The sequence below is a fragment of the Crocodylus siamensis genome, chromosome 5, assembly GCF_052110815.1.
Source record: "Crocodylus siamensis isolate JL-2025a chromosome 5, ASM5211081v1, whole genome shotgun sequence".
NCBI lineage: Eukaryota > Metazoa > Chordata > Crocodylia > Crocodylidae > Crocodylus > Crocodylus siamensis.
Genome location: NC_143399.1, coordinates 119,451,224 through 119,467,726, shown reverse-complemented (window position 1 = coordinate 119,467,726; position 16,503 = coordinate 119,451,224). Strand labels below are relative to the sequence as shown.

General features: G+C 42.6%; 1 long non-coding RNA gene across 1 annotated transcript in view; it reads left to right on the top strand.

Annotated features, from left to right (window-relative positions):
* Positions 1-16,503, top strand: part of LOC149864491 (uncharacterized) — a 232,166-nt gene that overhangs the window by 131,797 nt on the left and 83,866 nt on the right. The gene's annotated exons all lie outside the window — the stretch shown is intronic.

The following is a 16,503-nucleotide window of genomic DNA, read 5'->3' as shown; positions in this document are numbered from 1 at the left end:
AGGTAACACAAATCATAATGTCAGAAGAGGTGATCGCAGTCACCTCATAATTATGAGCTGGCCCTTCAGCTAGTGTGAACAGATACATGCCAGGTTATACCAGCTAAGGATGTGGCTCCAGGTTTAAAAATCATTATCCTTTTTGTTTACATCATTTCACGTACTTCAGCATTTTCCACTTTGTTCAATGCCACTTCTTAACTAGCTGAAGCAAAGTTAGAAAACTTCCTCATCTTTAAACTTTATAAAGGAAAAGTTAGAAAACAGTAGATTTCTGGCCTCAGCCTTTTGAGATTCTTCCTACTGGGTTTCAAAGTTTATAAATATTTTTAGGAATACTCTTGCTCTTTCTTTTTTTTACTTTCTTTCTGCCCTGTTCATATATCCACAGGCTCTTCAGGTATGTTTACCTTCTATTTGACAAGTACAATTCAACATACTACCGGCAAACACGTTTCAGTGGAAGAAGTAACTTGTAAATATAAACATTGTGAGGTCTCTAATTTTCCTAAGAACTACAGGCACAAGATCTGGGAGGAGGGGCAAAGAATGGAAGTTAAAGTAAATGAAAACTATAGAAATACTTGATCAGACAAGTGAAGTTTTACAAATGCTATACACAGCAAGGCTTCCTTTCTCCCCCACTCCTCACCACGTCCACCTACCAGAGGCCTTTTTGTAAGTCTTTCACTATTTTAAAGGATCTACAATATTCCCTCATCTGTGCTTTCTGACTTTAGTAACTATCCTGACACATGCTGTCACATATACCAGGCTGTCACCGTTTCTGTTATAAACCCTACAGCTATTCTTATAAACATAACTTTGAAACACAAACCTGGCCATCATACATCTAAAAATCTTGGAGCTCATAACTAGTCTATAGTTTTGAAATTGCAGTGTCTTTAAGTGAGTCTGAAACAAAGCTACAGGTTTAAAACACTGATTAGATTGTCTAAAATGAAAACCCGTGTTTAGGGTTGCAGAAGTTTACAGGTAAAATAGATATATAAACAGATGACATTTATCTAGCTACGGATTTTATGTAGCTTCTCTCAAAATAGTATTCGTCATAAAGTACAATGTAGGTGTATATTAGTATGCAGCTATAGGAATATATATTTCATTTCTTATCTTCTGAGAGTGTTAGCTACCTAGCTATGCACATTATATATATATGTAATGTATGTGTGTACACGTGCACAATGTATTTGTGTACATACATACATAAACACATGCACACACATATTACACATATTGGTGTTTTTGGATTTCAAGCTAGAACAGAACTCTACATTAACAAAGTTTTTAATTAAACATTTAGATTGGTTGCACATATTGACAAAGAAACTGTATTGTGGACACGTATATGTTTAAGGTCGATCCAGTTAGTCTCTAAGGTGACACCCTGCTCTATCTCCTGCCTAACTTCAGGCTAACACGGCTAGCATCCTCTTTGTTTAAGTTTTAAACTCCAGATGAATCTGATAACTATAAAATAAATTAGAACCCAGATATAAAATTAAATATGCTATACATTTCTATGCATACATTCATTACCTATGTCTATGACAACATATGATAACATGCAAATGAGATAGAAGTTTTAATTTAAAAAGGAAAAAAAAATCAGATTAATTTTTTTTTTTACCTCTCTAGTCCTCACTGTGTTAGAGACTGCTGTATTGTGCACTAAGAACTGCTCAAGTTCCTCATTGGTATTTATGTGGAGCTTTATACTGTACTTCTTGTGTGTACTGTGTCAGTGCAAAGTAAGTGGGTTGAAGCACACTGTTTCATTGGTTAATCTTGTTACATCATCAGTTGACTTTTTTCCTGTATGAGACATACTTCTGGTAATTATCAGATGGAAACTCCTAATTGTGTAGTATGACACAAATATTGTAAAAAAAATTGGATCCTTCTTGTCATATAAAGATTACAGCTTTAAAACTACAGCAAGCATGATGAGTCAAGGAGACAAATTTCAATTTTTTATATTGGTTAGGCACATTGGTAAGATTGTATTAGTTGAAACACTGTATTGGTCAGACATTTAATTACTACTCAGTGACTTATTTCATTTTGCTTTATAGTTAAAATAATTGAAATTCTGTTTGCACATTTTGGATTTAAGGAAAGTCAGGAAAACTAACTTAATTCATGGTCATTTTGTGGTGTAGATGCTTCTTTACCAGGTTAGTTTTGCTTTCCTGTTAATTTAGGGGTACTTTTAATGTTTAAAAAATTTGGATTATGTTAATCATGTCACTCTTGTTTGATTCGTGTTTCTTCATGTGTAGATCTTATCACATATTTTTAAAACGATTAACACATCTAAAAGTTATTGTATAAATAATACCACCTACTGTTTGTCTTGTAAGTCATGCTGAATTTAGCGCTTGCTGGGTGGGGGGGATGGATTGGCTTTTTATCTCCCTTACATTGCTGAAGATCAAGAGGAACTCCAGTGAGGTCTGTGGAATAGCACAAAAGTAGAACATAGGCAAGGTCAAAAGTGGGACCAAATCTTTCTCCTATTGTACAATTTGTGCTGGCTTTTTTTGTGATGTAGTTTATGACAAAGGGCACAGTCCTTACTCATCCCAGCCACTCACTGGCTATAAGAATATCTCCATCATTCAGATATTTTTGCCCTGAACTAATTGTATTTCTCTATCATTATCATTGTTGACAACTTGACTATGATTTTTTTTAATTGATCAGTAAAGGAAAATTTAAAATAATCAGTTCTAATTTTACAAGGAAATGTTCAAAGTAGCATAGGTTATGGTTTGAGGGAGAGTGGTTCTAATATAAGCCATATTCACATGACTAGTTTGGTAAAATAACTAAAATTAGGAAACTTATGACTAAATAGATTGTTTTGTTTTCAGATTTAATATGCATTTAATAAGTTTTCAGACTGCCACATGGTGTGGAGCTCCTAAAAGATACATCAGTAGGTGCCTGTAATCTGTGGCATTCAGACTCAAGAGTTGCTGTCAAGAGCATTTTCCCTATAGAAATAGTGAAACAGATATAAGTACATCCATTGTGCAGGAGTATGCACACTCTTTCCTCACTCTCAGGACAGGATCTTTAACCCCTGAAATAAAGTTGGACAAAGGAATCACTGCAGCTTGAAATTCTGTTTTCATAGAGAACAGCAAAATTTACTTTTTAACTAGGTTCCTCATGTCCAAAGGTATCCATCCCCAACCTATTTGCAATGCATTACGTCCTGGTTGTACCATATTTGTAAATTTGGCAGCAAATATGCATTCAGCAACAGCCCACATACCATGTTGGTTTTATGGATAGAGGAAAGGCTGGCCAGGAGGGATATGAGAATTATCTTCTGGTAAGAACCAAAATATTGTGAGCTCTTTGATTCAACCCAGTTACTATGACTGCAGTAATACCTGCAGCAGTGCAGCCTTCTGCCCCAGCTGTTCTGTTCTACAACACAAGGTGTGACTCTCTGTTCAAATGCAGTATACGATTAGAGAATCGACTACCAAGTGAATCACACACCAACATATATATGATATATGATGTAATAAAGTTTCTGGAGGGAAAATAGAGTAGGTGAAAAGATTATTCATTTCAGACCGTACTCTTTACTCCCTCAGGAAGCTGATACACAGTTACCAAACACCATGAAAACTTTTTGATGACTAATTTTTTTTCACACCCGTTCCTCTCTCCCTTTTTCTCTCCGCCCTCCCCCCTCCGCCCCCAGGTCCATTCATTTCATTGTCATCATGTAGTGTACCTACAGCAACACCTGCTGGCAGTACTCTGGGAACACTGCTGGAAAGACCCACTCATCTAACTTTCACACTAGTTACCATTAGCAAATGTTAAGCCACATTAATGAGCTGCCTCAGTTTTTACCCCTTCTTGCCACAAGGGCAAATGGTCCTGGGAGCAACTCTTGATTTTTTTTTTTGGCAACTCAAGAATCCAGATATCCTTTGCTCATTTAGTGCAGCTGGGATTTCTAACTCAAACTGTGGTGCCAATGAAGGAAACTACATAAAAATATCTGAGTGATGCTGGACTTACAAGGCTGGCTTGCAGGCATATTCTGGTTTTCTGCTCGATTCAAAAGAAAACCCCCCGAAAAGAAATGGGGAGAGAGATAAATGTTAGTATAGTAGCAACCTGTCTCTCTTTCCTAATTGTAGATTTTAATCCTACAAGCCACTTGCAGAGTGGCCCATTGCCATTTCATTATTCACCTAGTTGCGGCTGCATGATTTAGAGGCTATTTTAGAACCCTGAATTGTACACAAGCGTATTTGCATGTCTCAGTCCTTGCTTTGAAGAGCAGTCGCTAGAAAACACATTGGCACGGACTGCTGTGCAAATCAGCTGGAATCTCATTCTGTTGTACCTTATTTTACTGTAATTGGGGAAAAAAAAAAGATGAGCCAGAAACTTATATTTAGAAGTTTTGTTTCCACTTTTATGTAAATTGACCAATTAGGGACAGTCTTTCTGCTGCTGCTAGCTCTAACGCTTATATGTTGCTTGGGCGGAGGGGGGAGCACTGTTTTCAATCATAATTGGTGAGCTGGTCAAAAAATAAAGTTCATTTGAGGAAAGGCTTCAGTTCAGAGTAGGGGTAAAGAATTGCTTTCATGTTCTCCCCTTTATTTTGTAATGGTTGTTGACATATCTCTTGGAACAAGATAACTATAAAAATACTTATACAACAGGGTCTGCCTTCAAAACTGAGAATAAGAAAAGCGTGTTCATTTTCCTTAAACAGTGTCTTACACTTTCTACCCATGCTATTAATTCATCGCTTTCTTTGAACAATGAGCTATACCTTTAAAAGAGATATTTTTATGCCCATGGATTTTTTTTAGCTGCAGCACATGCATGGCCATTTTCTGCTCAAAAATAAAGCCAGGAGATATGAAAGTATTAAACAAGTGACATAAAAATGTTAGTTTGAGAAGAAATGATACAATATGTTCTTTTGCCAGTGTTGGCTTAAAACATCCCAAAGGGTGAAAGAAAAAAGTTTATAGTATAAAAAGACTACAGAATAAAATCATGACTGTGGAAAGTAATCAAATGAACTTGGTGTTCACATTACGTGCTGTGCTTTCTCTCTCTTATGGCAGGTAAGTCTCCAGTATGTTGCTGGGCTAATCATTTTTCCTGAAAAACAGCTCTGTAATGTGGAGAATGTGTAGAGTGATATTTGTTTCAAAGATATTTCAAGAGACTGTGATTAGGGTTACATCAAATGATTTAAATTAAACAGGGAGATTGGCAAACATTGCCAGTTTTGTGGAGCAAGCCCCAGCCTGCAGATCCTGTTTGGTTGCAAGTTAGGTGAAAAGTTTATAGCCAAAGGCTTGAGCAGCTTTTAATAGTTAATAGTAAAGATGTATTACAATTATTTTTTAAAAGCTCATATAATTTACCATATCATTTAAGACTCCAGACCTATTAAAGAAAACAGGGGCCAAACTCATTCTTTGTGTAATTCAACTCAAGCCAATGCAGCTACATTTGGGATAAATATGAGCCAAGTCACAATTAAAAAAAAATGGAAATTCAATCACCTCTTTTTCTTTGACAAATATGGATCTCCATGTTCTGTACCCCTTTTAATACAAGTAATAGAATTGCGGCTTACAAAGCAGTGTTAACACATCTCCCTACTGTGTTTTAGCTCTAAGGGCCCTAATCTCAACCCAGTTAAATTCAGGATGTTTCAGGATACGATTTCAACTGGACCTGGATTTGATTTATGGTAATAATATCAGTCCTTACTGGATTAAGAAAAAAGGAAGGCAAGAAACAAAACACAGAGCTCAGGTCAAAGATACGAAATTTTTAATCTCACCCTTCCCCTTACACCATAGCCTGTTGCTTTATGTGAGTCTTACGGATCTAGCATCTATGAATCTTTACGTGCCCAACTTCACTGGTATGAACAAGGGTAGCTCGAATGACTTACTAGGCCAGCGATTCTCAATGAGGGTGCCATGGCGCCCTGGGATGCCTTAAGATCCTTTCAAGAGCGCCACACAGTGTTAACATTATTAGATGTATAAACATGATTCACAAGATAACCTGATTTTAAATTGAAACACATAGCATTACCAACATTTTGACCTGTTGTGGTCTTTGAGTTCCTTGCAACCAAAGACTTGGCTGGGTTTTTTTTCTGTAGTCCAAAAAATGAGTGAAAAGCAGCAGCTGGCATTTTCTGAGGGTTGTCTTGAGCCTGACAGACGTTCCTCAGAACTGACACTGTTGAGAACCACTCTTTTAGTCCATTTTTCACCAGTTGAGAATTTGACTTGATATCTTGCTTTTACTTTTCAAGCAGCAGTGTCTATTATTAGTGATTAGTTGCTTGTTTTTCACACTAGGTCTCTGTTTTCATCTTTTTAAAAAATGGTCTGAATTCATCCCTGGTCTAACTCCACTGTTGACAGAGATAAATTTTGTCTATTATGTGTTGGTCCCTTTAAGTCCCACCAGTGTGGGATCTGAATGAAGCTTATAAGCTTTTCTATTTTGGGGGGCTAAATTCAATGATAAATTATGCTGACAGACTCATCACAGGTTTGTGGTAGTGAATAGGCGACCAGTAGAAGTTGTGGTGTCACACAGCAACCAGGATCCCTTCTCTATCAATGTGGACTGTGGGTGACTAGCACAAATGGAAAGGTTAGCTGTGCTGGAAAAGTAAGTTGATTTAGTGCATCAGTACTGAAGTGTTTGCTAAAAGTTTCCTGTAGAACACACTCCTTGGGAAATATAAAAATACCATATAGTGAATCAAAAGATCTGGGTTCTGGACAAGGCTTAGCCACTGACTCATGAGTAAATTCGGGCCAGTCACTGAGTTTCTTCCTCTTGCAATTGCATTTGCAATTAGAATAGCAATAGTGACACACTTTGAGATCTGCTCATGAGTAATTAAGAACCAGGTGGTGGGGGGGTTTTAAGCTACCTCTAGCTGCTTTCCCCTGACTTTTCCCCCAAGAATGTGGCCAACAGTTGTAACAAAGAAAACTGTAATGTGTGAATGTATGTCTTAATGCTCCATTATATGCTGTTCTAGTTCAGCTTACATATATATATACACACACACTTGTAATATATATATATATATATATATATATGCTATTCTAGTTCAGATTTTTCAGATTTTATCTTGATATCTTATATAACTTTTGTATTTATATCTGTCAATCGATTGTTCGATCTCTCTTGAAAAAGAACTAAAAATCAAAATAGAAAATTAAATGCAGTCCAGATTCTGTTTTTATTACCCCTACCATACCCCTACCAAGAATGAGGGGAGAACACTGTTGAATTAATTATTTGGTTCGACTTTTTTTCCAGTTGTGAAACTGAGAATTCTTACTGCAACCCATGCAATCCCAAGATATTTGGCATGTTACAGAACAATAAACAGAGGGATAGCTCCGGTTTACTAAGGAGACATCTAAAAAGACTTCAATCAGGAGAGAGTGAAGAATTAAAAAAGCTAATTTCTGTTATGGATGCCCCAACCAAAGGGGGGCAGTTTCAGGACCCTGTGATGACCAGTTCAGATCTAATTCCCCCACAATTTAGGCATTATAAAGTCCAGAATTTTTGTGCCTCCCACTTCTGATATATAGAACAGTTGTAAAATTCAAATCAGGGCTTGGATCAGAACTCTTCCAAAATCTAGGGATGTTTAGATTTGAGGTTTGGCTTGATAAGTCTGGCAATGATATTTGGTCCACAAATCTGGACTGCGTTCAGCATCCCCTTCTGCCTTGCTATTCACTTCTTAAAGAATGATTTTCTAATGCAGCTTCATGTTTGTGGGCACAGTTTTTCACATGTAGTTCATTACAGTGACAGCTGTAGCTTTTAGGATACTTAACAACCTATTTGTCCTAGCAAGTCATGTTGCAGCTACCTAATGACTGTCCATTTGCATGCACCGTAAAGCAGAAGTACTTGTATTATTGGTGGATGAAAAATATTGTCTGCCAAATTGGAAGTCTGATGAAAAACTGCCTTTAAGGTACCTTGTGATAGCTGGGGAAAACTTAGGGTTGATATTCTTTAATGATGGCCAGTTGGCTAGGATGTTGGTTCTTCAATAACATTTGTGCTCCAGCTATGAATTTGTAAACAAGTTATTTTCTTTCTTCAATATGCTTATTGGTGTCATGCCCTCCTGATGACTCCCAAGAATGACCTGCTGAGAGGGGTGATGTAAGGTAGCTTTTTGCATGCAAACAGGGCTTATCACTGTGACCATGTACACATCTTTTAATTGCTCCTTTGAAATTGCCCATGCAAAGACAGTAACCATGAATCTAGGAAAGCCGTATCTCATGGAAGAGATGAAACAATAAAATGCTCAAATGTTTTTCATAAAGTCAATTTTTCTTGGTTAGTTCTAATTTTTACTTCCTAAATTGAAATTTAGCTCCTGCAACCAGTGCAGAATAGACAACCTCATATATGGACATTAAGGGCACGTCCAGACGTGCGTGGTCATTTGGCTCCCCAGGGACAAGTAGTGGTGGCACGCCTTGCGCTGCTGCTTCTTGTCCTTGGGGAATGTCTGTGCCATGCGTGCCTTGGCACACAGCAAGTTACCCCGAGTGGCATAGGGCAGGCTGAGGCCAGCACTGTGCTGGCTGCAGCACCCTTACCTGGGGTTCTGGGGGACCTCCCAGAGCTTCAGCCACAGTGATCCAGGGGTAAAAAAAAAACCGCACAACAAACCGCAGAGCAGAGCACGCTCAAGCAGCATGCCATTGTAGCATGGAGAACTCGAGACTGTGCAGTATGTGGCACTGCTAAAAATGCTTTCAGCACCACATACCGCATAACTTTGCTCATCTGGCCGTGCCCTAAGAGGGCAAAAGAGAGGGCAGTAGAAGCAGCAGCGTCATAACCTTCCTCACCTCCGTTCTTGAGTGATTAAAAGGTTAATTCATTCTCTCTGCCCATTCATCTTGAGGAGGACTGGATGATTCTATGATTCTATGACTGTCAGTAAAGTTGCCAAGTTGTGCTTTTCATGATTTGAACACCTGCTCAGTAGAAGATGGACTTCTGACACATTTTCACACAAGCCACAATATAGCTAGTCTGGAAATGACATTTAGTCATTACTGTCTCAAGCTGATCCAAAAGTGAAAAGTGCTATCTATGTCCAAATGCCTCATGTCTAAGCCCCTGAACCATCTAGTCATTTTTGGTTAGTGGTTTTAAGATCAAAAGCATTTTATAGCTACTTAGCATTATTATTATTGGTTAGCTTTGATCAAAGACAATGAGAAACATTTCCTCAGCCAATATATCTGAAAAAGTACGTCAAACTATGGTTAAGATAAAAAATTAAGAAAACATTTTTCTTATATTTTAGACTGCTTTCTCATCATATCTAAGAGCTGAATCACCATGCAGTGCTGCCCTCAATATGTAGCTGCAGAGCTGTCTTTCTGAATTGCAGGTGTGGGCTGAATATCTTAATATTTATGGGAAGTGTACTGTACATCATACTCTGAAAATAGAAACAGGCCTGCGGGTTGGAATTTCAGAATGACAGTTGAATCTGGAAGACATGAGAAAGTTCGGAGAAGAATTTGTACATGCAGCTACCTAATTTCCATTTCTGTTTGTGGAGACAGAATTATTTCTTGACTAAATGGGCAATTAGCTATGCAGTATCCTGATCTACACATATGTAATGAACTATTTACAAGTACAAATACAGATTTTGATGCACGTAAGTGGAAGTACTTAGGAATATTATAAGATGCTTTTAGAGACTTGGTGAAAATGTAGCTCTTACAGGAAAAGTAGATTGTTCATAGATACATTTGGAGATTCAAGAACAGAGAAGACTATAAGAAAAAGCATACAAACTGACTTATAGGATCCTTCCTCACCAATAAATTAAGCAAACAATAAAGTAACTAGTTGGTATCTACAAGTAGTAATACTACTTGATGCTTACCTAGTATTTAACAACATCAGAGAGCTGCACAAAAATTAACTAATTGATCTTCACAATACCCTTGTAAAATAGGTAAATATTATTCTTATTTAGCTTAGGGAAGTGGCGGGCAATTATTTTGAGCAGAGGATCGCTTACTGAGTTTTGGCAAGCTGTCGAGGGCCTCATTGGTAGCCCCATCCCATGACAGGTGTCCTGCCCTTTGGTTGCCATCTTGTGACTGGAAATCCTGCCTCCTAACCCCTGACCTTTGCCACCAGAAGTCCCTCCCCTTACCCTTGGAAATACTCCTTTCAGCAAGGGGGTTTGTCATCTCAGAACCAGAAAAATACCAAATTATATTCTAAAAATTGAACATCTACAGCATTCGTTAATTTGATTTTAAAAAATATTTTTGTCCTGATTGACATGTGTTTGTGTAGTACACATAAAGGGGATTGCACAATAGCTTAAAACGAAGTTTTACTCTTGTATATTGTGGAGGGGTGGGGAACATGGATATAGGTTTGTAAGGGACTGTTAGTATGTGGGGTCTGGGGGAGTGTGTGGATGAGGGAGCACGTAGGTGTGTGTGGGTATGTGGGGTGTGGTTGGGTATGGGGTTTGTGGGGATTGTGTGTGGGGGAGGGTGGCTGCAGTGGGGGAGGGGGTATGGGTGTGGCAGTCTGCATGTATGGCAGTGTGAGGGGGGTGTAGGTGCATGTGTATGGTGGGGTGTGCATGTGGGACTCACTCTACAAACACACAGACACACACACTCTCTGTCCTTCCTTCACTGCAGACACACAGACACACACACACACACTGTCTCTCCCTCCCTCATTACATACTCTCTAACTCTCTCTGTCCTTCCCTCATTGCTCTCTCTGTTTCTCTTTTCCCCTCCCTCATTGCACGGACACATGCGCATGGGCACACACACACAAGCACACACGCCTTCCCACTCCTGACCCTGGGGTACCTGCATGGTGCCCATACTCCCACAGTCCAGCAGAGCAGCCAGGGTCCATGTGGTGCAGAAGCAGTGGCCAGCATGCGGGGAAGCAGTGAAAGCTGCGGCAGGCAGAGACTTGTGGTTGGGAGGAGCAAGGATATGAGGGGGCTGAGGGTGGGGGTGGGAGGGGGCTGAGGGTGGGGCAGGGCCAGGCTGGCCTTGCTGGTGAGTCCTTTTGGCTTCCCCTGGACCCTACTGCCCCTGACTCCTGTCATTTTTGACAGGCAGGCAGGAGCAAATAAATATACATTTTCTAAATTTTTTAGGGGCCCTGTGGGTCAGATAGAATGGTCTGGTGGGCTGGATTGGGCCTGCGGGCCATATTTTGCCCACCCCCAGCTTAGGGAAATTTTAAGCATACCAAGATTAAGTAATTTGTCCACGGCCACAAAACAAGTCCCTTGATGTGGCCAAACAAATGTTCAATATCACTGTCTATTACACTTGTTTTGTATGCTCATATAAGTCGCACAGGTGCCCTGAAAAAAAATAAATGATCAGATTTCTCAAAGTACCATCCTGCAGAGGGAGCTATTGTAGCACTTTTCCACTACAGGGGAGGGGAGCTAGTTAACGTGCACTGAGCAAATGACTGTCCAGGATGAAATTGACTGGAGCCTTGGACACACACTGGAATACACGTGCTAGTAGGATGCAGCAATAAGCTTCAGCACATATCATTCTGATCGTTCTGGAGCTTGTTGCTCCTGGGTGCACCATTTGAACATGTGCCTGGGACTGCAGCACATTAAGCCAGGTCAGAGCAGCCCCAGCTAGAAGGGAGCATGTGGGGGGTCAGCCTGCCAACTGGGGCTGCTCCAACCTGGCTCAGTATGCTGCAGAGGGACTGGCTGGGGCATGAGGGTGCTTCAGTGCAGGGCTAGGTGGCAGGCAGCCCCCCACATGAAGCACCCTTGTGCCCCAACTAACCGGGTCAGCATCTATATGTGTGCTTTTGCACATGAAAAAACTCTTCAGCAAGGTAGTAGTTGTATTTACAAGTATTAGCCTGTGGCAGTGTAAATTAGTTTCCTGAAGCTTAAATAGGGCCACAGGTATAGATGTAAAATGTTTACTGTGGAGCTGATTAGGGGGTAACTTTAACCTGGAGTAGAATAGTGTACATCTGCGTATGGCTGTATTTCATGTGCCGGCTTCACATTTACATCAATGCAAAAGCAGATTACACTAGTGTAAATGCGTCCTGTCTGCATCTAGGCTGAATAGAGGTTAGAATATTCAGCTGTCTCTAAGCCCCTGTCCCAAACTCAGTAGATTATGTGCTACCTAGTCATGAACTCTTAAAATACCAACAGAGAGTAGGGGGGTTTGTTGGATAAAATCTCCAAAAGAAAACCTTTAGGACACAATCAGCTGATATGTGAAGTATTTAATAACTTGCAGGTTTTTTTCACCTTATCTTCTGGCAGTTTCCAAATGTTGCCCCTGGGATTATCCTTTGGTTCAATTTAGAAACTACTCTATATTTGCCCCATGTCATTTAAGTGAAAGTTGGAAGCATATTATTAATTTTGTTGTTATTATTATTACTATTGTGGCACACATTTGCTTAACTGTAAAGTCTGTACTGGAGTGCTTGATTTATATTCAGAAATAATATCTATTTAATATTGTATTTAATACAAGTTTCAGGCTCAGGCAACTTTTAGTACTGTATTGTAATATCCACAGATTCCAGTTATAGTTGTTTATATGCCATTACCTCAAGGGAGAGAGGAGGAGTTTCAGGTATTACTGTGTGCCCTTTTTTTATCAGTGCAAATTCTGCCTGCTTCATGTACAGAAGTTAACCTGATAGAAAGAGTCCAAAGTATCTGACCTTTTCTCAGGGCACCTCTGAGTTACATTCAGAGCTGTACAATGCAAGTGCTGTTACTCGACAGGGATAAGAATTCAATTTACACTGGCAGTGCTTTCACGAGAGCATTTCAGTTCAGCTGGTAAATATTTCCAGGTGGCCAGGTCTAATTTTAGGGAGGTCAAGTTTGCAAAGGTTAAATAGCAGGCAGGATTTCTATAAGTCTCTATCAGTTTGGAAAAAGAAAATGTAATTAAACACAGCATTCTTCTAGAGATTAACTGGAGGCTCTGCATTCTACACTCCATGTTTAACTTTTAGTCTTGTTGTTGTTATAATCCATGCTCCAAAGATATATACAGTTCCTCTTGTAAAGACAGTTTTTTATTTCATTGCTACTTCCAGGCAACTATACTGACTGATGACACCAAAAACAGGGCTTATGCAGCCTTGTATTAAAAGTTGTTGTGGCGTAATAATTTTAATGAATAGAAAAAAAGACATGAGTATGCTGGGGGTCAAGGAAAATATCATTCGGTTCTAAAATTGAGCAGAAGAACTAAAAATGATGGCTTCTATTCAGAAGAATCCTTCCCATTTCAAGGGCCCTTTGTTTCCTCAGATACTGCTAGCCCCTTGTTAGTCATGGCTAAGAAAGAAAAATACAACAACACAAACTTAGTCCAGTCAGTTTGTTCAGCTGCTGTTGATGTCAGTCTTGCCCACCCAGAGTAAGTTACTGTAATAAACCTTCTCTTTTATTAATCATAAGCTTGGAGAACACTGAAAGTGGATGACATCATTATTCAAGAGGATTGGTTAACTCATGCTCAATTTAAGCCAGCTTTACTGTAGCATCTTAAGTGTGTCATATGACTCATTTCCCCCCATATGAGATTACAGCTCTTCCTGGGCATGTCTACACATGCATTTGATCTGGCCTAAGTTTACTCTGATATAAGCCCTTTTAGGCAGGTGTCTACACATGGGGATTAGGGAGCAGTTTTGCTGCTCTTTGCACCATGTTTCCTGCATCCCTGAAATGGGCACCTGCCACCAACGGAGGGAGTTTTAGGCTCCAGCTGCAGCTGCCAGCACTTGGCAACCCTCTTTAAAGGCCAGCCCCACTTTCTGCTATCTGCCCACCTCCTTCTTTACCCAGGAGCAACATGCCAAGTGCAGGGACAGCACACAGCAGCTTTCTCCCTGGTCACTCTGATTCCCTGCACTATGACTGCTCCAGCTCCAGCCCCTGCCCCTGCCCCTGCCCCTGGCAGCAATGACCAGTGCCCTAAGCTCCTGATGGCTGGTGCACTGACCCTGCTGGCCTGCTGCACTGACTGCTGCCTGGCCCGCAGCCATGAACAGCAATCACCTGCCTGGCTGCACCCTTATCATCACAGGATGCCACTGCTGCTGCTGCTGGCAGGGATGCCAACAAGGGTCTCCAGGATGCCACCACAGGGGCTGCCATCACTTTCCTTGGCCTTCAACCCTGCCATCCTTGGGCCCATTGCGCTAGCCAGGGCTGGTGGCTGAATGTCATCCAGCACACCTGGGATGACAAGCAGTGGCTGGAGGCCTTCCACAAGACCTGGGCCACCTTCCAGGACCTCATCCAGCACCTCTGACCCCACCTGGAGTGGCACGACCCTGTCATGAAACTGTCCCTCCCCATGGACATTCGGTTGGCTCTTATCCTGCTCAAGCTGGTCATGCCCACTAGCCTGCAGTACATTGGCCACCTGTTTGGTGTGGACAAAGCCACCAGGGACGCTGTCCACGTGCCCTCCAGGACATGCTGGTGGACACTGTGCTTTGGGTTCATGACCCCCTGGTAGTGGTGGCACAGTTCCATGCCCTGGGATTCCCCCAGTGCATTGGGGCCATGGACAGGGTCCACGTCATCATCACCTTCCCACTCCATGGTGACCACCCCTATTGCAGCTGGAGGGACTTGCACTCAGTGGTGCTCCAGACCACTGCGGGGCCTTTATGCATGTGAGTGCCAGCTGGGCAGGCAGCACCCATGATGCCCGTGTGTTCTGGCCTGCTGGGCCTGCTGGATAGTGAGTGCTTGGCACTGGGGGTGCCAGACCTGCAGCTGGGCATCATGGCAGTCCCACCCCTTCTCATCAGGGACTCCACCTGCCCACTCCTGCCCTGATCATGCAGACCTACACTGGCCACCTGGACCCCTGCCAGGCCCACTTTAACTGTTGCCATGTCCTTGTGGAATATGCCTTCAGCTGCTTCAAGTGCTGCTGGTGCTCTGTAACAGGAGTGCCACTTTTGGAGCATCTCTGGATGTGCGGCTCCACCCTCCTGCAATGGGCCGATCGCCCGCTTACTCTCGCCTGCCACGCCTTGATCTTGCTTATAATTGATGAATGATTGGAATTAGCGGGAAGCTGCCCATTTTTGTGCGCCCCGATGACAGGGGGCGCCATCTGCGGCTCCTTTTCCTCCCCTGCACCACAGCCCAAGCCTCGCAGATGGTGCTGGTGTGATCTATCCTGGGCCATGGTATTAGGTCCCGGCACTTTGTTTGCCTTTGGGGCTCCTCAACACCCCTTCTCACTCTCAGGGCTCCTCGTCGCCCCTTCTCACTCTCAGGGCCCCTCACTGCCCTCTCACTCTGAGCTCCTCACTGTTCCCCCAATGCCGGGGCTCCTCACTGCCCCCTAGTCAGGGCTCTTTGCTGCCCCCTTGGCTCTGGGGCTGGGCCAACGTGCCCCAAGCAAAGCTGCACCCTCTCCGGCACCACTCGCTGTGCCCACTGGACACCAGGAACCCCCAGATTATTGGGGAGCTCCCGTGAGGCCTCCTCACACCCCTACAGCCTCACCCGGTCCTCCAGTCAAACAAAACACAAACGCAAAGCCCCCGGGCTACAACATAAAAGCTAGACCATTCTGGTACAAAAAAATAGAAATCTCTCCTTACCAAAGAGAGAGAGAGAGCTCATCCACCCTCAGCAGGGACCGGGGGTGTTCCAACCATCTGAGCTCTCCCCTCGCCCAGGCTGAGTTCCTCCTCCCTCAGCTGCTGGAGGGGAACTGCCCTCCTGTCCTTCTGCCTGGGCTTAAGAAGGGCTAAGCTCCGCCCCTTCCTGGCTCTAGGCTTCCCTGGTTGCTAGGGCAACCAGCACCTGCGCAGTCCTGATGACTGGCAGCTGTGCTTCCCCTTTCCCGCCACTAGGGGTCTCTCCCAAGCCATTTCTGCTCTCAGTCGCAGAGTACCCAGAGCCCTGTGACATGCTCCCTCACTGCCCTTCTTGAGGTTTCTGAGGAGAACCTCCCCTGGGTCATCATCGCAGCCTGTGTGCTGCATAACATCTCTGAGGCCCAGGGTGGGTGGGGGGCATGTTTCATGAGGCCTGTGCAGAGGAGGTATGGCAGGCAGAGGGCACCTGGCAGTGGAAGCGCCCTTGGTGGTGGCAGCAGCAGTGGCACTGGCAGTCCCCACCATCTCAAGGCACCAGGAGAACCACACACACCAGCAGGGGCCAGGGCACCAGGTGCAGGAGGCTCTAGCTGACCAACTCCTCCTGTACTCCTTGCTCTAGCCCACCTGTCCCACTGCCCCTGGACCCCCAACCCCCCTGCCCACCCCCAGCAACATGCTCACTGCAGTCATGTCAAAAGAACAAATTTTTATTCCCCTCACATTACA